The following is a 22,425-nucleotide window of genomic DNA, read 5'->3' on the forward strand; positions in this document are numbered from 1 at the left end:
CAGCCCCAGCCACGCCCCTCAGCCCCAGCCACGCCCCTCCCAGGTCCTGCTCCCAAGCCCCCGCGCGGCAAACCGCGCCATCCACGTCCAGTCAACCGCCTTCCTTGAGGCAAGGCCGGTCACGCAATGTCTCTCCTGCTAATCCTCACAGGGCTGGCCCGGCTGGCCTCCGCGTGCCATCGTAAGTGAGGACCCTGCCTGACAGGAGGGGGGCCCATCGTCTCAGTGCCCCTTGGCGCGGGGGTGGAGGGGGTTGCCCTCCTGGCCCCGGAAGCCCAGGCCAGGCTGGGGGAGCCCGGGCGGGTCTGGTCGGAGTCCTGCCCAGTTTCAGACTTCTGCCAGGCCCGCTGGTCGGAGGTATCAGAGCAGGACTGGGATAGTTGACGGGGACACAGGTCTTCCAGGGAGATGTGGTGGGGATGGGGGTAGGGAGAGGATCCTGGATGGGGTCCTGGGGACCTCTTCTTAAAACCCTACACAGTATGATTTTTGGTGTGTGCGTGTGTGCGCGCGCCCACTGGGGCTTGGAAGATCCACAAGTGATGTGATAGGAGAGGACAAATAAGAATGAATGCTGCCCTGGACTGGGGGATGCTTACTCCTCTCTTCCTTACTGCAGACTCTGAAACATCACTTCTACAAATTACAGTGCCACAGAAGACTGGGACAGATATTGACAGTGGAATTTCAAAAACGCATGTAATTAAGAAATAACTTAAAAAATATGTTTTTCTTTTTTTTCTCCTGGAGTGCAAGACCCAAATCAATACATGCTTATCCCTTGTTGAAATTTTGTGTTCTAATGAGAGTGTTATTGTTTTCATTTCTCAAGTAATAGATGAACATTATGAAATAGACTCAGAGGAAAAAGATGCCTTGAGTTCTTGTCACACAAAAAGGCATTTACAGCCTACTAGATTGTTTTCTATAAAAGATGTGCATTTAAAAATGCCTTCTGTGTAAGAGAGGCCATACCAATATTTACATCATAGCATGATTTTAAAATGACAATATATAAAGAATATCTTCATGCCTGTACTTAAACACATGTGCATATATAAATCTTTGTAATGTTATTTTTTTATTTGATTAACATAGTAAAACATGTGCATTATGTACATTGTAAAATGAAATGTAGACAGTACAGAGACTTGTTAAGAAGGTGAATGGCCACCTCGCTTTCAAAAGGCAGTAAATTTGAAGGAAACTGAAGTTTTAGAGACATGCATACACACATGCATGTATATTTTTAATGAGCATGCATGAGAGTTGTAATTGACTTTATCTCTTATGGGTAGAGTTAGGATTATTTTTATGATAATACAGCTCTGACATTATTTTCCCTAACTGTCGGATACCTTATATGTAACACAGTGTTTCACATTTTAGACACGTAGATAGTTTCATGTGCTTCCTTGGTGGCTCAGACAGTAAAGAATCTGCCTTCAATGCTGGAGACCTGGGTTCGATCACTAGGTTAGGAACATGTCCTGGAGGAGGGCGTGGCAACTCACTCCAGTATTCCTGCCTGGAAAATTCCTAGGGACAGAGGTGTCTGGCAGGCTACAGTCCAAAGGATCACAAAGACTCAGACACAACTGAGCGACTAAGCACAGCAGATAGTTTCATAAACCTTCTTGAATAGTCATCTTGGTAGGATCAACAGGCTAGCCACTGTAAAAAAAAAAAAAAAAAAAGAAAAAAGATAAATATCGAAAAGGTCTACCAGAAAAGTTGCATTATATTTGACTCCCATTCACAAAAACAGTGATGCCTATCTTCCTGAGACCTCTCCACCTCTCCTCTTCAGTCTTCTCATCTTTGCTCTTATGAACATCTTAAATGAATGCTTCACTTTGAACAGGTAATTTTTGGTTAAGCCTTAACAAGAGATGCCTTTCTGTCTGTTGACTATTGGAATCATTTTGTTAGTTGTCAGTCTTTTTCTGGTTTTGACTTCTGTTTTAATAAGAATTAGTGACTTTGGATAGGACACTATGTTTTCAAGAAGGAAGAAATATTGATGTAAAGAAGCACAGGGATTAGATAAGAATCCAACAATTAGAATCCCAGTAGCACAGTCTGAGAGGAACATCTGCAATTGTCAAGTGAAAAACTATGTTAGACACTGGGGCAGGTTTTATAGACTGAATGGTCTACTTCTGACTGGCTCACTTTGTGGCACGAAGAAACACCAGCAATTGTGTATTCATAAAAGCTATTACACACCCCCCCCCAATGAATATCTGGAGATGCTGAAATGTTTAAGAGAGTGTAACAAATGTACACTGGGAAATGCTACCAAAGAAAACATAAGGACCCACGATAATAGCAGGAAAAAGACAGCATTTGGTACACGCACATGCACACAAACACACACACCCAACATTATGAGAAAGTGTCATTACTTTAAAATATTCACTTCACATGAAACAGATAAAAATCCCAAATTTGTATGAATTTAATAAAACATCCTCAGCATATATAACATGAAAACCGATAGCATGACAAGGAGAAATTTTCAAATCCATTTCCATAGAGAGATATGTAAATGGTTATCTCAAATGTTGATTGGCCAATCATAAAATTCTAAGAAGAAGAAACATTTGAACAACAAAAATAAACATTCTGTCAATGAATAAATTCAACCAAATGAAGCTTATGTATTGTTTTTCTGCTCTTTGTTTTGACTCACTCAATTCTATGGATGTCACGTAGGAGATTTTCATTTAATGATACAACCTACATTGCCGCAGGAGAAAGAGAATTCAAGCAAATATCAGGAATCCATGAAGCATCCCTAATGAGCTAGTTCCACATGAACTCAGTCTCTCTGCTCTGGAAATATGTTGAGTCGCTCGCTTAAAATCACAAGATTTATAGGAGGAATCTTGGCTTTGGAAGAACTCCTTACAAAGTTTTCAGTGAAGTTTTAAGAAGCCAAGCCAGCCTTCTTGAACTAGTTGGGGAAAACAATAGAACTAACCTTGACCAGGGGAGTTTTGAACCCTAACAAAGCATTACTGTCCTTGTCTTAGTTAAGAATCAGAAACACCCAGACTTGTCAGTATCCCCAGAAACAGATAAAGCTTTTGTAATCAAGATGTACTTATGCTCTGTCTCCACTGTAAATAATGCTTCTGAAGAATGCTTCTCATACTTCTGAAGAATATACGGTGTTACTCAACAAAATTGACCACAACAAGTAAAATAAGGGACTTCCCAGTTTGCTCAGTGGTAATCACCTGCCAACTCAGGAGACGGAGGAGACACTGGTTTGATCCCTGGGTCGGGAAGGTCCTCTGGAGGAGAATATGGCAACCCGCTCCAATATTGTTGCTCGGATAATCCCATGGACAGAAGAACCTTGTGGGCTACAGTCCTCAGGGTCACAAAGAGTTGGACACAGCTGAGCAGGCATGCATGCATAATAAATGAAAAAATAAAAATAAATGAAAAGCATATAGTGATCGTACAGAGCTCATTATTTGGGAACAGTACAATTAGGTTTAAACTCAACAAAAATACTGAAAAATGTATTTGGAAATTTAAAAATGTACATGGTTCATGGGCTGAAGGAGAAATCATAAATCATAATGGATGTTAAATAATAAACAATGAATTAGAATGAAGAAATTACATAGAAAAATTTGAACTGCCCTCTGAAAATGGTATAGGGGCATAATTTATAGTCACAAATATTTGGTATTAAAAAAAGGTTTGAAATTTAAAAATTAGAAAAATAATTATAACCTTAAAATTCTTAATGATTCTGCCTAAGAAGTAGAATTAATGAAAGAGAAATTAAGCTGAAGCAGCCTGGATTCCCACTGTCAAAAGCTGATTTCTGAGAAGAATGTAAAACAGTACATTTGGTGAGATAGATTAAGGAAAAGGAAAAGAAGGAAGAGATGTACTTTTAGGGTTTTGAAATATCTAATCATTACTTTCTCTCTGAATATTTTGCTATAGGTTACCTATTCCATCAAAATTGGCAGGAAAACGTACACTCTCCATCTTGAAAAACAGTAAGTGGCCATTCTTCTTTTCTTTTCTTTCTTTTCTTTTTTTTTTTTTTGAGCATTTTTTTTCATTTATTTTTATTAGATGGAGGCTAATTACTTTACAATATTGTAGTGATTTTTGTCATACATTGACATGAATCAGTCATGGATTTACATGTGTTCCCCATCCTGATCCCCCCTCCCACCCCCCTCCCCATCCCATCCCTCTGGGTCTTCCCAGTGCACCAGCCCTGAGCACTTGTCTCATGCATCCAACCTGGGCTGGTGATCTGTTTCACCCTTGATAGTATACTTGTTTCAATGCTATTCTCACAGAACATCAATTCCACTCCTGGGCATACACACCGAGTAAACTAGATCTGAAAGAGACACGTGTACCCCAGTGTTCATCGCAGCACTGTTTATAATTCCCGGAACATGGAAGCAACCTAGATGCCCATCAGCAGATGAATGGATAAGGAAGCTATGGTACATATACACAATGGAATATTACCCAGCCATTCTTCTTTTCATAGAGTTGCTTTTAGTTTCTTAATAACTGAGCCTATATTTAGAGCCTAAATGTTGAAGAGCATGAGTATTATATTTAATATGTTAAGTCTTGGTGATTCATGTCAGACTAGATTTTCCAGTCTTTATCTTGAGATTTTAAGTCTAATATTCAAACTCAACTGCACTTTAATGATGTAAATGTTAAAGAATATCAGATCCGTGAAAATCATTTTATGTAACTCCTTGACATATATCTAAAATTGCAGCTATTCAGGGACTAATTTTATCAGCCTATATAATTCAGTTTGTTTGTTTCATGTCATTTAACATAATTTTATGACTTTAAGCATTTTACTTGATATTCCACTCTTGTTTTATCTCATTTTGGTATAGTATATATATTTTAATGTCTTCAGATTTCTATTTTCACTCTGAGGAAACCAATATAAATAACCTGTGTTTATCATTCTATGGTTTTCTATTCTAAATTACATCCTTACCTGAAATAAAACATTAGAAATCTACCAAAAAAAAAAGAGGGGGGTTTCTTTTCACAAAAGGAAATAGTGTTCTTCAACTGTCTTATTTAATAACAGCATTTATTTTCTTATTTTATGTATATACTTTTACTCATTTTTTAATAGATGAAATCTCATAGTATGTACCACTGATGGGAAATGAGTTTATTTCCAGGAATTGTCACTATAAACTCTGACAATATATAATCCTTATCTCTGTATTCTTACATAATACAGATTTTGTTTCATGGACTTGCTATCAATAGATGGGCTTCTGGATCACAAAGAATGGCTGCTGATAATAGTAGTAGTAGTAATAATAATAATGACAACAGCAACAGCAAGTGACATTTATTGAGCAGGTACCATTTTCCAGATGTATTTCTAGGCATCTAATTTGTACCTAGTAACTGATTAATTTTCACAACCACCTCTAAGGTAGGCCTTCTTTATTACCAACCTTTTATAGCATGTAAAGATTTTGAGAGATATTGCGAGTTACTTTCTAAAAAGACACTAGCACTTTAGATATTCAAAAGCATGCACGAAGTCTTAAGATAGCGTATTTCATCTTAAGTGCAGGTTGTATTTCCCTAAATGATTTTTCTAAATATTGATTGACTGTTTGTGTTTTCCTGTATCTGGTTTGCCTGTTCACCTAGTTTTCTTAATACTCCTTATTATAATTTTAATATACTTTATTTTTTAGAGCAGTTTTCAGTTCCCAGCAAAATTGAGTGGGAAGGCACAGAGATGTCCATATATCCTCAGCCCCAACACAAACATCGCTTCCTCCATTATCAACATTCCCTACTGGAGTTATATATTTGCTATAATTGAAGATCCTACATTGACAAATCATTCATTATCACCCAGAGTCCATAGTTTATATTATCATGCTGCTTTTTATATTGGTGTTTTTTTTTTCTATGAATGAATAAAAATTAAAAAGGAAAATTCTGAGGATAATATAAACAATCAAGTTCTTGCCAGGAATGATGCACATATAAGAATTTTCCTACATGGTAAAGAAAGTGTATATGGACACAATAGTGAGATCTTTTATTCCTACATGGTAAAGAAAGTGTATATGGACACAATAGTGAGATCTTTTATTCCCATGCCCAGACCTCTTCAGCACACTCAATCCTCAGTGCTAATTGCAATTATGATATTGATACATATTCTTTTGCCACATTTTAAGTGTCTTTCATCCATATGTCTAAAGATCAATAAAAATCATGTTCTGACGATTTGTTTAAATAGATGTAAATGGCGCAGTATTGTATAGTCCCTTAAACAGTTCTTTATGGTTCAGAAAGAGCTTCCCAGGTGGCGCTAGTAGTCAAGAACCTGCATGCCAATGCAGGAGACATAAGAGAAATAGGTTCGATCCCTGCATTGAGAAGATCATCTGGAGGAAGGCATGGCAACCCACTCCAGTGTTCTTGCCTGGAGAGTCCCATGGACAAAGCAGCCTGGCAGGCTATAGTCCCATAGGGTTCCAGAGTCACACACGACCGAAATGATTTAACACTCATGCACTCATGGTTCAGAAGGCTAGGTAAGGGTGCTCCTTAATATGATGAAACATGAAAGTGACACCAATTTTTTATCTTTCCCTGTATCTTCACTCTTTGCCATATAACTTTGATTTCCTCTCATCAAGAAGTGGAGTGTGTACAGCTCAACGTCCGCCTCACACTCAGTCTTGTGGGTCTGAGTTTATCTACACAAGGCCAACATCATGGGTGTGAAGAGCCCAAGGTTAGAAGGGCCTTGTGCTTGGATTCATGCTCTACTGATGCTCTCCTGAGGTTCTTCATACTTTTGAATGAGAGACCTCAAATTTTCATTTTACCTTAGTGTCTGACAAATTACTAGCCAAGTTTGGGGCTATGTCACTTATTTTGGGCAGAGTGATGTTGACTGGCTTGATGTCAACAGAGGCTTAATAAAACTCTCTTGCTTTTCTACTTTCCATCTTGTTTTTGCCTGTCATCCCCATGAGAATATGCTTGAGCTTAGCTTGCTGGAAGATTAAAGACATATGGATCACAGCCACAGTGCTTTATTTATCCCTACATCAGCCAATATTCAGCTGAATCCTATACCACTGAGCAAGCCTGGCCAGAGTTAGCAGAGTTGTCATGGCTACTGGCACATAAAAGTGTGAGCAATAGATACTTAACTGTTTTATTGTATGTGGTTTCGGTTTTGTGATTGTTTGTCATGCAACATTCTGCCTAACTTCACTTGTTGAGATTTATTCACATTGGTGTGTGCAAAAGAAGTTTGTTTTTTAAAATGCAAAGGTAGTCATCAAATTTATTTATCTCATAAATTATTTATCCTCCCTTATTTACAGCAAGAACAGATGTCTCTTGTGGACATCCCTGGCCATGACTTCCCAGGTCCCAGTGAAGCTGATGGATTATGATTATAAATAAGAAAATTCTCAACTGCTATATACTAGCAGTTTTTTCCTTCAAAACACTTATAACCAATTTTTACTCATGCTGTTGCTGCTACTGCTGCTAAGTCGCTTCAGTAGTGTCTGACTCTGTGCGACCCCATAGACGGCAGGCTACCAGGCTCCCCCGTCCCTGGGATTCTCCAGACAAGAACACTGGAGCGGGTTGCCATTTCCTTCTCCAATGCATGAAAGTGAAAAGTGAAAGTGAAGTCGCTCAGTCGTGCCTGACTCTTAGCGACCCCATGGACTGCAGCCTACCAGGCTCCTCTGTCCATGGGAGTTTCCAGGCAAGAGTGCTGGAGTGGGTTGCTATTGCCTTCTCCATGTTACTCATGACGATAATTTAAAAGCATTTCTGTTTTGTACTTTCTCAACAAAATGAGTATCTTCACTCATTTTTGTTAATTAGTGGATAACAAATGCTATTTTATTGTTGTTTTAATATTCACTTCTCTGGTTATTAATAACACATAGTATCTTTCCCAGTGTTTGCTGACCATTCTCATTAACTTGCTTATGCTAAGCTGTTTGCAGGCGAGATTAGTTTTCATTCATTTGATTTGAGTTATTTATTTTCTATGTCTTTATCTTTCTATTTTTCTGTTTCTTGTTCCATGATCAATCTGTGGGAAATTTTATTTTCTGTAGATATTAATACTTTCTCTCTTCTATATGTTGCAAATATGCCACATAGACTATTGATTGTTTTCTTCCTTTGTTTTTGGGATTCATTGCTATACAACAAAATTTTCAGGTAATCATTTTGTTCATATTTTCTCTCATAGATTCTCACCTTCCTCTTTTGTGTCTCTCAGATCTTGAAGTGATAGCATAGCATCCTATAATATTTTTTATAATTCTTTTTCCATTTAAGATGTAAATACACTGCTTTCAGTTTCTTCAACAACAGCATTGTATAAGGCAGTGCAGAGAAAAAGAGAGCGAGCCAGGCAGTCAGGCAAGAAAAGGGAAATTTATTAGAGGGAAAAGAGAGGGTGACTGGCTATTAAGGAGAACCAGCATCCTCCCTTTCTGAAGGAGTCCTTCTTATACCCCACCAATGAAAATTCCCTGAAGGGATGGCCACGCAGCTGGAGGTCTGGAATCTGGTGGTCTTGCATCTTTGAGATGATGGGCACCAGTGAGATAACAGGATGCCATTTGGACAGTTTGGTCAGTCTCACAGATCACTGTGATTTTATTCTTTGTTTGCGAGGTTGACATAATGAGCCATCTTATCAATGAGACCCCATGTGGGCCCTATCACATTGCATTGTCCAACTTTTTTCAAAGCTTCTGTTTTACTTTTTTCTTTTTATTGCAGCTTTATGCTGACTCAGGTATTGTTTAGTTAGAATAGTTTCAGATTATTTTCTTCAGATGAGATGTGCAGATGGCTAAATCGCCTATCTGCAGATGTCTTCTGTTCTCATAATTGAATAGCATTTTGTCAATGTGTAGAATTTGTGTCATATTTCTTTTATATAAATTTTTGCAATTTGATGCAGTCCATATTAATTATTTCCATATGTGGGTGAGTGAAAGTTTGTGTGTGTGTGTGTGTTACAATAATACCCCTTGATATAGCCTAAGTGCCTTAATTTTTTCACTTTAATTTCAGCCCCTACACATTGTTTTCTTCTGTGGGGAAATCTACATTTTCATCCTGAGTCTTACTTCTCTGTGCTCCATATCATAATTTGTTTGATAAATTTGCTCAAATATTTACTTTTGATGTGCATTTTACCAGTGATTTCCCTCTTTATTGAGGGGTGTGTGTGTGTGCTCACTTGTGTCTGACTCTTTGCGCCCCATGGACTATATAGCCCTCCAGGCTGTCCATGGGATTTGCCAGGCAAGAATACTGGAGTTGGATTGCCATTTCCTTGTGTAGGAGATCTTCCCGAACCAGGGACTAAGCCTGCATTTAGTGCGTCTCCTGCATTGGCTGGCGGATTCTTCACCACTGGTGCCCTCCCCTTTATTGGCTAGACCTGTAATTCTTTTTCCAGTAGGCAGATTCTTTTAGATACACTTATTGGGTTATTTAATGTTAACTGTCATGTGTTTTAGTTTCAGGGTATCTCTTTTTTTCCTTGGGATGATCTCCCTTGAAAACTTATTAATTTTTCTTCAAATTAAGACTTTTGTCCAGCAGTGCTACTTCATTAGAAACTAACATTTAAATTTTGCCTTCTTTTTTGTTGTTTATTTTTCTTTCATCGGATGTTGTTTTTCTTTCAGTGCTCATTTATATTTTCCTTATGTCACTGGTTAAGGCAGACTGGTATGTGGTTTCGTAAGAAAGTGAAAAATATGCTTTTCAAAAAGAGTCCAGGATGAATAAACTTACAAATGAAGTTTTTATCCTTTTAATAATTCTTGTCAAATATCTGTTAAGCATTTTGCCTCTAATTTCTTTCTTCTGGGAAGTGCTTCAGATTCTCACTTCCACCACCTCCATTTGAACACAGTTATTAAAATTTGGCTCCACCCTTGTTCGGGAATTCATGTTCTAGATGTTTGGATCTAGAACCAGGCCATTCAGAATTTTTGTGTGGAATATAAACTGACAAATATCAATTTTTCTCTTGAGAAGCTCTCTAGTTTTGTTATTTGATTTAAAGAAAAGGAAAAGTTTCTAAGAAAGAAAAGAAATAAGTTGCTGTAGGATATTGAATATAGTTCCCTGTGCTATATAGTAGGTCCTTTGTGTTTATCTGTTTTATGATAGGAGATATCTGTTTATCCCAAACTCCTAATTTACCCCCCTCCCTTTCTGTGAGTTTGTTTCTGTTTTGTAAATGAGTTCGTTTCTATCATATTTTTAGATTCCACATAAAAGTAATATTGTAGAATATTTGTCTTTCTCTGTCCCACTTAATTTGCTTATACATATATATTTTTTTCCAGATTCTTTTATTGGTATATATACTGAAGTATAAAGATATACACAGTATATATCATTTCTGTATATATATGTGTGTGTGTGTGTGTGTGTGTGTATGTGTTTGTGCCTGTGTGTGTGTGTATATATATATGTATACATATATATATATATATATGTATATGAATCACTTTTCCATGAAACTTATGCAACATACAAATCAACTATACATCACTAAACAATTTTTTAGAAAACGAATGAGAGAAAGTAAAGGAGATATGAAAAGGAAAGTTTTGGTGAAAAAAGCACTCTATTAACACTCTAGTTTGTCTCTGTTCTGGCCTTCAGTGGCTTCTTGATGTTTGGAATTCTTGTGAAATCTATGGTCCTTGGCCACTTCAGTCAGTGGAAGTTGGTAAGTGGCCAGACAAGGAATTCAGGCAAGGCTTCGTTGAGACTCATGCTGCAGAGGAAGGAGTGAAAACAAGTAACAGGCTCCCTCGCTCACTCTCTGAGGAGGGCGGGTTGATTCCTTAAGTGGGGTGAAAGTAGGGGTGATTGGTGGGTCCAAGCCCACTCTGCTCACCGCACAACGGCCAATGAATCTGAGAAATGAGGGGTTGAGGCAAAGAAGAGACTTTATTCAGGGAGTCAGCTGATTGGGAAGATGGCAGGCTAGCACCTCAAAATAACTGTCTTATTGGGGTCTGGATGTCAGATTCTTTTATAGATCAGAGATGACGGGAGGTGAGGAAATAAAGTAAAATAAAGGAGGTGAGGCCATTAATCTTGCAAACAACTCCTGGAATACCAAGTCTCTAGCAGAGGATGTGTTAATTTCCTTCCTGCCATCTGCATCACGTGGTTCTGAACAAAGGCACTTAAGGTAAACAGTCAGGCAGAGGGGCGGGATTCTCTGAGGCAGGCCATTCTGTATGATTATAGTGACAAAAGCAATGAAAAGTAAGTCAAAGAAACAGTTCCAACATGAAGTCAGAATTGGCTTCACTGCAGCAGTGTACAGGTTCCCTTGGTGGTGGTGTGTACAAGCATCATGCACAGTTTTTTTCCTGGCACCTCAGAAGTCACATTGTGGCGTTTTTGTGTCTTACTGTTCATACTTGCCCAGACTGCTCATGCAAGCAGTTACTTTTAGTCCTTTATAGATCCTCTGTCATTGGTTACTTGAGGAGACATTTGTCCAGGTCAAGTATTTCAGTAAAGAGTTCAGGTTCCAACCTATCTCATGTCTACCGTAAATATGATGTTAGATTGTTTCAAGATAATCACCATCCACCTTTTGAGAAGATTATAGCTCCATAACCCATTTATATCACATTTGTCTATAGAAATAACTTATGATATTTGAGCCAAAGACTAGAATCCTGCTTCTAAGCAAAGGCTTTAAGATCTATTGTGTTTCTGCAATTTTTCTCCTTTAGCTACATAAGGAACAATTTCCATGGAGGGACCATACCTTTTCCTAGGTTCCAGAATGAAGGCAGTGTGGAGCTGAACCTGCAGTAACCTTGTAAACAACAGTCCTTGTAAAGAATTTTAAGGCACTGGGAATTTGAAGGTTGTTTTTAGCACAGGATGACTTCATGAACTAAGACCATGGCATCCAGTCCTATCACCTCATGGCAATAGATGGGGAAACAGTGGCTGACTTTATTTTTCTGGGCTCCAAAATCACTGAAGATGGTGATTGCAGCCATGAAATTAAAAGACACTCCTTAGAAGGAAAGTTATGACCAACCTAGACAGCGTATTAAAAAGCAGAGACATTACTTTGCCAACAAAGTTCTGTCTAGTCAAGGCTATGGTTTTTCCAGTAGTCATGTATGGATGTGAGAGTTGGACTATAAAGAAAGCTGAGTGCCAAAGAATTTATGGTTTTGAACTGTGGTGTTGGAGAATACTCTTGAGAGTCCATTGGACTGCAAGGAGATCTGACCAGTCCATCTTAAAGGAGACCAGTCCTGGGTGTTCATTGGAAGGATTGATGTTGAAACAGAAACTCCAATACTTTGGCCACCTGATGCAAAGAGCTGACTCATTGGAAAAGACCCTGATGCTGGGAAAGATTGAGGGCAGGAGGAGAAGGGGACGACAGAGGATGAGATGGATGGATGGCATCACTGACTCAATGGACATGGGTTTGGGTGGACTCCAGGTGCTGGTGATGGACAAGGAGGCCTGGTGTGCTGCAGTTCATGGCGTCACAAAGAGTCGGGCATGACTGAGCGACTGAACTGAACTGAACTTCATGAAAACAAGCTAATGAAATAAGCATGAATTTTTTTTATTATTTATCAATCATGCCTACTTTTATTAGCAGGTTATAACAAAAGGATTTATGCCATGAGATGTATTGGTGGTTGAATCCATATTAAAAAATTTGCTGTGGGAATCTGGAAGTTTTGGATTTTATTAGACATCAGTCTGTGTCATTACAGTGCCCACACTTGTATATGGTCATTCTGGTTCTTGTTTTCACTTACATACATAATATGCTTTCAGAAAGAAAGGTAGACAATGGGAAAATGAACCCATTTAATTTTTATATGTTTAAGCTTATAAAGTAGAAGGTTAAGTTTTTTAATTTCATAACTCTGGAAGTAGCTTTTATTAATGCTGTTATTAAAGCAAAGTGTTTTTATTTTGGTTGAATTAGGTCATTTTTAGATTCTCATTTCCTGGTGTATTCATACAGCAAGTCAGGGATGTTGCTTTCAGATTCTTCATTTATACAGGTGAGTTTTGCTTTATGTTTTGTAGATTTTTCTGTTTATGTGGTAATGGTGCCATTGATGGGAAGAAAAAGCCTGCTTTATACTCAGCCCAATTGTTGGGCAAATAAATTGATCCCAAACCTAAATATAATGTGGCAATTGCTATGAAAGCATATTGAATAGAATGAGTATTTTAAAATTTGGAACTCAGGAATCACTTTTCTGAAAAGGTCATTTACATTCTCTGGAAGTAGCAGTAGTCTGAGAGGAGAGAAAAATAGGAAATGGAACTGAGAAGCTACCAAACACAAGGAGAAGTTTTGATGGAGGTGTCATAGCACCTGAGCAGTGGAGGGAATAATGGAAAACCACTTCATAGAAGGAGCACAGAAAAGTACATTTGCAAAAGCATGTTGGGTATAGAATCTGAACATGTTTACATGAAAGCCATAGGAAGTTGAATTCTAGTCTCAAATGCAGATACGATTCAAGAAATGTTTAAAATTATATAAGGAAGTTAGCATTAGTTTAAGATATGTACTTTGCCAGAATAGATGATGGGGAAGAAACAAATGCAAGTGATTGGTCAGATTCTGTTGCTGTGCCACAATTCAGAGAGAATGAAATTTAAAGTGGGGTAACTGGTACATCATTTATCTTTCTCACCATCTAGGAGTAGAAGAAGCAGGACAGAAACCATGAGAAACTTTGTTTCAGACATTTGACAATTAAAAAAAAAAAGAAAAAAACTCAGGGATTCTTCCTCTGACACAAAGAAAGCACAGATGGTGAGCCTCAGGTTGAACTTGGTCCTCTGACTGGGAATAACGTCTTAACTCTAGTACAAGAGTTGAATCAACTAAGACTCCTTACAAGTTTGGGTTTTAAGAGTTTGTAACGGTTAGGGTTGCTGAACCAGCTGGAACTTGAAGGACACAGGGCCAGAGATAACGAAGGGCTATGTATCTATGTGCATTTTTTTAGGAGAAGGGAGTTGTCCTTTTTTTCCATGAATATTAGACAGTATACCTGGTAGGCAAGACTCTGTTGTAAAGAGTAGAGAGTAAATTGGAGACAATGCTACTGATAAAAGAGTGTTGGGAGATGTTGCATTTTCATCCAGGCAGTGCAGAGTGATATTGCTAAAACCCCAGGCATTCAGCTGAGGCAGAAAGTCTAAGTCTTTGGAGGAAGGCTCAAGCTCTAGACTAAGAGACACTATCACTTACACACTCCACACCTCATAGCCTAGAATCCAGAAGTAAGGTTCCATTACATTCATTGCCTTCAGATACAAACTGTGATACCCTATAGAGGATTGAAACATAATAGGCTAAGGAAATAATGCAAGAAGTTCAGAAATCAATGGTATAGATAAGGGGAAAGAATGGAAAAATTACAGCTCTGAATTTAGTTATTGAAAAGGAGTAATAAAATTACTAACCCTCAGTAAGACTTATCTAGATCAGAAACAAATTCCACCAATATTAAGGGTGAAAGGAGATATTACTAGTCATGAAGAAAGTAAAATGATAGCTTGGAGTATTACCAGAGATTTATACCAATAAATTTGATTATTTAGATGAAACGGACAGCTTCTTTGAAAAGTACAACCTATCCAAATTGAGAGAAGTAATAGAAAAATCTGTCACATGAAATCTATTTTAAAAAAATTGAATTCTTCAACAGCCTCGTTCCTACAAAGAAACACCAGGTTTTGTGATTCTCACACACTTCAGCAGTTGAGAGGTATTTTGGTGCTTTCCCATCTTTAAGCAATTGAAAAGAATTCTGTCAATGTTGATGTACAGTTTGTTGAGTGAGTGTGAATTTTTATTTCTCTGGAATACATATCCAGGAATAACATTGCCAGATTATATGTTGAGTATATATTTATTTTTGACAGAAATCACCAATCTTTTTTGAAGAATGGCTGTACCATTTTAACTTTCTTCTGGCAATGAATGAGAGAGAGAGGAGTATCTGCATTCTTGCAATTTTTTGCTATTTAAACTTTAGCCATTGCAACAGGTGTATAATTTACCTTATATAATTTTGACTCATGTTTCTCTGATGAGTAATAATGTTGACTGTAGTTTCCTGTACCTGTCTATCACCTTTTGTGAAATATCTGTTAATGTCTGTTGCCCATTTTTTAGTTGGATGGGTTGCTTTTTCACTATTGACCTTGGAATAGTTTATGTATTATAAATCCTTTGCCAGGTATGTGGTTTGCAGATATTTGTTCCCAGTCTGTAGTTTGTCCTTTCATCCTCATAGTAATTTCTGTGATTGATGACATATTTCCCTTTTAATAAGAATTAATTTATCAGTGTTTCCTTTCATGAATGGTAGCTTGGCTGTCAAACCTAAGAAATCTGTGTAGCCCTAGAGTTCCTGAAGATTCTATGTGTTGTTTTTTTCCCTAAAAATGTTATAGTTTCATTTACATTTAAAAGTGTATTCAGTTGAGATGATTTTGTATGAAGTGTGAGATTTACATCAGTGTTCACTCACTTGACTTGGGATGTAGAATTGTTCTGACAACATTTCTGGAAAGTGCTGTTCTTCTGCACTGAGTTGCTCTTGCACCTTTGTAAAAAAAAAAAAAAAACAAAACAAAGTCAGGAGAGGAAAGCTTATTTATGTGGAAATTTTCCTGGGATCTTTATTCTGTGCAGTTCCCTTCTACCAAATTGCTTGAACAGCTTTAAGATTACATTATGATTCATTTATTGTGTTTTAGTATATTTTCCTTGTTATACTTTTCTTAGTGTCAGAGGAGTGTGTGATTTCCTCGGTTCTGTCTCACCACAGCAAAAGTTTGAAACAGTGGACCAGTGTTACAGCTCAGTTACAGCTCAGTTTTATTTTGCAAGCAAAGGAAAACACATCCTCAAGTCTTGAGGGTGGGCCAACCCAAAAGAGAGGGGTTCAATTTTGGCTTCTCTTTTTATATGTTTTTTCTCCTCCTCCTGAGCCTGCCCTGTGTAAATTGGACTAGCCATGAGGGCTGTTTGTTTCACCTGATGTTCTCACTCAAGTCCTCAGACCTTCCTTTGTTCCATTTTTGCAGGCTTCTCCCTTCTTTGTCTTTTAGCCACCTCCATTTTGAACTCCTTTTTCCTATTGTAACTACCTAACATTCCCCCTTCAAGAGACAGGAGGCCCAATTCTTTGGGAGTAGGGGTGTCTAGGTCTCTCTGGCTACTTTCTGCTGAGTTGGGATGATGAGGGGCATTGGGCCTCCCCATCTTGCTGGTATCAAGCCTCAGAGTCCTTATAGCAGTGTCCATCTAAGGGTCAGTGATTTTTTCTGTGGCCGGGTGTAGTTTTATATATCCTTGGTGAACTGGCACTGCATGTTGTAGCTTTTGACAGGTGTATTGAGTGTCCTCTTCTGTTTTTTTCTGCAGCTTGACTCATGAGTAGTGAATCCAGCACTTGTGTCCTAGTACCTCGACTGCTGTGGGGATAGAGAGTATTACAGGGTAGGGGCCGTTCCATGTGGGCTGGAGTTGAACCTTTGGGGAGCCACCTTTCCAGACTTAATTAGAACTTGAGTCCTTGGAGCATATAGTGGTGACTCTTTAGAATCTTTTGGGTCCTGGTTGGCACCTCACAAGCGTATATCCTGTTGAAATTGCCCAATGGCCATGGTATAGGACCAGAGATTCTGAGTCTCTGGATCTAGGAAGAGGTCATTAACATAAACTAAAGGTCTCCCATAGAGGATCTCAGAAGGACTAAGACCAACCTGTTCCTTTAGGGGCAATACGGGTGCAGAGGAGAGCTATTGGTAAAGCCCCCTTCCATCCCAGGGAGGTCTCCTGGGTTACCATTTTTATTGCTGATTTTAAGAATTGGTTGGTTTTTTCTGCTTTTCCTGAAGACTGAGGCCTCCAGGCACAATGGAGATAATAAGTAATGCCCAGTGCTTTAGAGACCCCTTGGGTGACCTTAGAAGTAAATAATGTCCCATTGTCACTTTGTAATGACCTGGACAGACCAAATCTCAGAATGAGTTCATGAAGCATTTATTTATTTATTTTACCACCTCCTCAGCCTTCTCAGTCTGGGTGGGAAAGCCTTCTATCCATCCTGTGAATGTATCTATCATTACTAGTAGGTATATATACCCTTGAGAAACTGGCATCTGGGTGAAGTCCATCTGCCAGTTCTCTGCTAGGTAGGTCCCATGTCACTGGACGGGCTGGGCCAGCTGGAGTCTTTGCACTCCTTGGGGATTGTTTAATTGGCAAGTGGGCAAGAGGAGACCACTTACCTTATAGTCATTTGGAGTTCTGTTTCTCTGGAGGACCTTTCAGAGGAGGGTCCTTCAAAGTAATCTTTGGAGGGCCTTCTCCCCTAAATGCGTGGTGGCGTGTAAGGAGTTAACCAACTTCCATTGGAGGTTCCCAGGTATAAAAACGAGTCCCTCCTTTTGGAACCACCCCATGTGATCTTCTGGAAAGCCTTCACTGTTAGCTTTAAGAGTCTCACCTTCAATATATGAAGGAATTTCAGGCAAATTAGTCTGTGGAACTAAGGTGGCAACCCCTATTAGGTTATTGTTCTGTAATGTTGCTCTCTTAGCTGCCTGATCAGCTGCTTGGTTCCCTCATGCCACTTCTGTGCTCCCTTTTGGTGTCCTTTAAAATGGGAGACTGAAACCTGAGTGGGAAGGTTGACTGCCTCTAAGAGCCTAAGGATTTGATCACCATATTTGATTGGGGACCCTCGGGTGGTCAAGGGGCCTCTTTCTTTCCAATAGCAACATGTGCATGTAGCACAAGAAAGGCATACTTTGAGTCAGTGTAAATAGCTACTCTTTTTCCTTTTCCCAGCTCTAAAGCTTGAGTCAGGGCTATGAGCTCAGCTCACTGGGCTGAAGTACCTGGTAGCTAAGGTTTGGCCTCAAAATTGGAGACTACTGCATATCTGGCTCTTCTTTTTCCATCCAAGACAAAGCTGCTTCCATCAGTATACCAGATTTCCTCAGGATTGGTCAGAGGATCTTCTGACAATCCCTCTCAGAATTTTGTCCAATGGTCCAAAGTTTCTAGGCAAAGATGAAAGGTGAGAGAGCCCTCGGGGATAGGAAGGAGGGTGGCTGGGTTAAGAACCTCACAAGGGGAAGTCAGGTCTGGATTTTCCATCAGCACTACTTGATTTCTGAGGATCCTTGGATCAGACATCCACAAATGTCCCCTCCTTTTCAGGAGTTGTTTCACTGGGTGGCTGGTAAAAATAGTTAGTTTGTCTCCAAAAAAAGAGTTTTAAAACATCTTCTACCAGGACTGCAATAGCTGCAAGATTCCAAAGGCACAGAGGCCAGCCTTGGGCAGTTGTGTCAAGCCTCTTGGATAAGTAACCTACAGGCTGGGGCTCAGGTCCCAATCTTTGAGTTAACACTCAAAGGCTGTTCCTTCCTTTTCGTGGACATAAAGTTTGAGTGCTTTTTCTGGGTCTGGCAACCTCAAGGTGGGTGCTTGAATTAAGGTAAGCACCTTTTGGTGTAGCCTCTGCCTTCTTTTAAGAAGTTCCCCACATTAATGGGATTGAATCACCCCATGCCTTCAAGCTTTCATATAAGGGTTGGTCAAGTAGACCATAGTTGGGTATCTGGATTCTACAATACCCAGTTAGCCCCAGGAAAGCTCACAATTGTTTTCAAGTCATGGGAATGGGCAACTGGAGGAGTCCTTGTACTCAATCAGAGGACAGCCTTCTGGACCCACGTGTATGTAATCTGAACTCCCAGGTGAGTGACCTTTGTCTCAACTGTCTGTGCCTTAGCATGGGAGACTTTATATCCCCTCTCTGCCAAAAAGTTTGGAACCTGAATTACATGTTGTTGGGCATTTTTCTCATCTGGATAGCCCCTCAACCTTCAACATGGGGATCTCTGTCCATTTCCCTTGTCTTTTGCAGAATAAGTCTAGATTCAGGATGGTATTGTAATTTAGACTCCCATCCTCAGGTCATTGGTCCTTATCCCCCAGAGGACACCATGGCCATGCAGTGGCATAAAAGAATTTTAAGCGACTTCTCCTTAGAATTAGAGGATCAAACAGCTTCTAGTTATCAAGGATGCATCTCAAGGGCGTCTGTCGAGAAGTGGATTGGTTATTTCCCATCTGAAAGACAGTGATGAAAATAAAAAAGAAAAATACTAATAGGCCTCCTTCTATTTTTACAGGTGGACTTCCTTAGGGGTGAATCTTATTCTACCCAGTACTGTTCGAACCTGAGAGTTGGGCATCTCCGGGTCAGGGTGCAGATCCCCAGGCAGGCTGAGGCATGACAGCCTCCTGGAGATCAAATCCCCAGGCAGGTAGAGGCAGGTAGCCCTCCCAAGAATTGGGTCCCTGGGCAGGTCAAGTGATGTTGACCTCCTGGGATCCCTGGACTGGTGGATCCCTAAGCAGGTTGAGGAGTGACAACCTCCTGAGGACCAGATCCCTAGGCAAGTCAAAGCAGGTCAACATCCTGGGACCCCTGGCTAGAGTTGGGTTTCCCCAAGGTCTCCAGTGTGTCTGGTGCTGGGTAGGATTAAGGGTTTGTAATCTTAACTCTTTGCTGGTTTGTCCACCACAGATGGGAGTAGATACCATGATGTAAAGCAATCCAAGACCTGTGCCCTGAGACTGGGAACCTGGTGAAATAGCCATAAGCCTTATTCTCTTATTACTCTGAGGGAATATAATTCATTGATTTCCTCCCCTAGTACTCCATAAGAACAGCTTAGGGTGTTTCCAGTGGTAAACATTTCATTGTCATAGACCCCCTTTAATAACAGAAATAATGACAAAGGAGTGGGTTATCTGCTTCTGTTGGGGGGATTAAGAGTATTTTAATAATAAGCTGGGTGGAGCAATGTTGCCTACAAGGGGGCAGGGTCCTGGTTGTAACAGTTAGTAGTGGCTTAAGAACACGTTGATAAGAGGTAACAGACTAGATGGTCCATAAAAGTGGAGTGGAGATTTGATCCTGGGGTATGTTAGTAAGTTTAGGAGAAGGGTGGTAAGGGTTTGGGCCCAAACGGCTTGCAGGGCTAACTCCCAAAGTGACAAACATTATCCCTGGAAGCGCAACTGCCCTTGAAGGGATGCCACCAACAGATGATTTCTAGCAGGCATTGTGTGCCTATCACCCGTCCTAGCAGGTTTGCTGAGTGATGCTGTTGTTGCACATGTTGTAGGAAACATGAAAGACGAAGGCCTGAATGTCTAGAGGGATTGGATCTTATACAGTATTTCCCTCCCAAGGACCAGCTATTTTCTGGTTTTCCTTCCAGAAGATTGTAGAGGCAACATTGTGGGCCTGGAAGCGGCTCAGGAAAAGAGCATGAAACAGAAGTGTAGGGAGCAGGACACAACTTTTGAAAGAATGACGTAGCCCAAGAGCATAACATAAACTGATTAAAATTAAATGGGCCCAGGATGACAGACAAGTCAAATTCAACTAAACCTTGATCCTCAGTCTGTAGGCTAAATGACACACTCAGAGGCACCATGACAGTTCCAAGGTAATATCAAAAGGCTAAGGAGTGTGTGGTTCCCCAATTTTTGGAATGATCCTCCCACTCATCAGCATATGAAATCATGCAGCTTACAAAAGCTAACCGCACCACGTTCCATGGCCACCGCATACACCCTCTGTGAAGGCACACACTCTGTGGACTGTGCTTCTCTTTGAATCTGAGCAAATCTACCTCTTACCTATCACTGTGTCTCTCACTGAATTTTATGCAATGAGACATGAAGAACCTGAGTTTTATTAGGTCCTAAAACCATGGACTGTGGGTTTTGGCCGGGCTCAAGTCCCATTTGGATTCAACTGGGTGACTAAGCATAGCACAGAGTCCCTGCTACGTGGGTTTGAGTTCCAATCTTAGGCAAACAGTTTCAAACACAACTTTCAGAAATAGAAAGATGATGACCTACCTGGTACTTTGTAAGCAGTGGCATAGATGGAGAGAGGAGCTGAAGGATGGGAGGGAAAAGCAGTGGGGAAAATATGCCGAGGAATCACCTTCATAATCTGCTGGAAAATCTGCTAAATACCTGACCTGTGTTTACAGTTTTCATTGGCCTGATCCTTGGTACAAAGAAGATTGAAGACAGAAGAACCCTTACCTGCTTGGGCAATAGCTACTAAGGTGCAGCAGATAGTAGAGCCTTAGGGACACACTGCGGAGTAGCCCTGCCAGAGTCCCTCAGTTGCACCCACTGCCATTCGACTGTTCACAGGGGGTTCAAGGAAACAAGAAACAAGAGATTGTAAAGGAATTAATATTTTCTTAGCCATATGTCCTTCCAACCATAGGGGCGAGGACCTCCTACCTTAACTGGAGGTCTTCTGGAATCTGAGACTGAGCCACATGAGCTCTCTGCCGAGTTTGATTTTGCTGTATCAGTTTCCAGCACACTGGGCTTCTTGTCACTTCCACTGCACTGGATTTTCTTTGTGTTCAGCTTCCACTGTGTGAGCTTTTGCTGAGTTGGGCTTCTGCTGTGCTTGGCCTCTGCCTTGCAGGGGCCAGGCCAAAGTTGTTTCAGCCAAGTTAAATCCAAGAAATGGCACAGATATGTCAGAGGGAGTTTGCAATTTCCTCAGTTCTGTCTCGCCTCAGCAAAAATCTGAAATCGTGGACCAGTGTCACAGCTCGGTTACAGCTCAGTTTTATTTGGCAGACTAGAATTACAGCTTGGTTACATCTCAGTTTTATTTGGCAAGCAAAAGAAACTATATCCTCGAGACGTGAGGGTGGGCTGACCCAAAAGAAGAGAGGGGCTCAATTTTGACTCCTCTTTTTATGTTTTCGCCCCTCCCCCCTGAGCCTGCCCTATGAAAACTGGGCTAGCCATGAGGGCTGTTTGTTTCACCTGAGGCTCTCCCTGCAGTCTTCAGACCTTCCTTTGTTCCATTTTCATTTCTCCCCTCTTTGTCTTCTAGCCACTGCCATTTTGAACTCCTTTTTCCTATCTTAACTACCTAATATTAGTGTTTGCTTGAGGCTATACAGTATTGTTACGGACGTTAAATAGTCTTGTTTAGGCTTCAGAGACAAAGCAGAACAGGCTTCTGGCCTTGCTTCTAACCTGCCTGGACACTCCCCTGGCTGTGACTAGCTGCTGCGAATGCAAGACTTAGGCACCATAGATAAAAGTGAAAAAATGAAAGTTAGTCACTCAGTTGTGTTCAACTCTTTGTGGCCCCATGAGCTGTAGCCCACCAGGCTCCTCTGTCCATGGAATTCTCCAGGCAAGAATGCTGGAGTGGATTG

This window comes from Dama dama, chromosome 32 (genome assembly GCF_033118175.1).
Source record: "Dama dama isolate Ldn47 chromosome 32, ASM3311817v1, whole genome shotgun sequence".
NCBI lineage: Eukaryota > Metazoa > Chordata > Mammalia > Artiodactyla > Cervidae > Dama > Dama dama.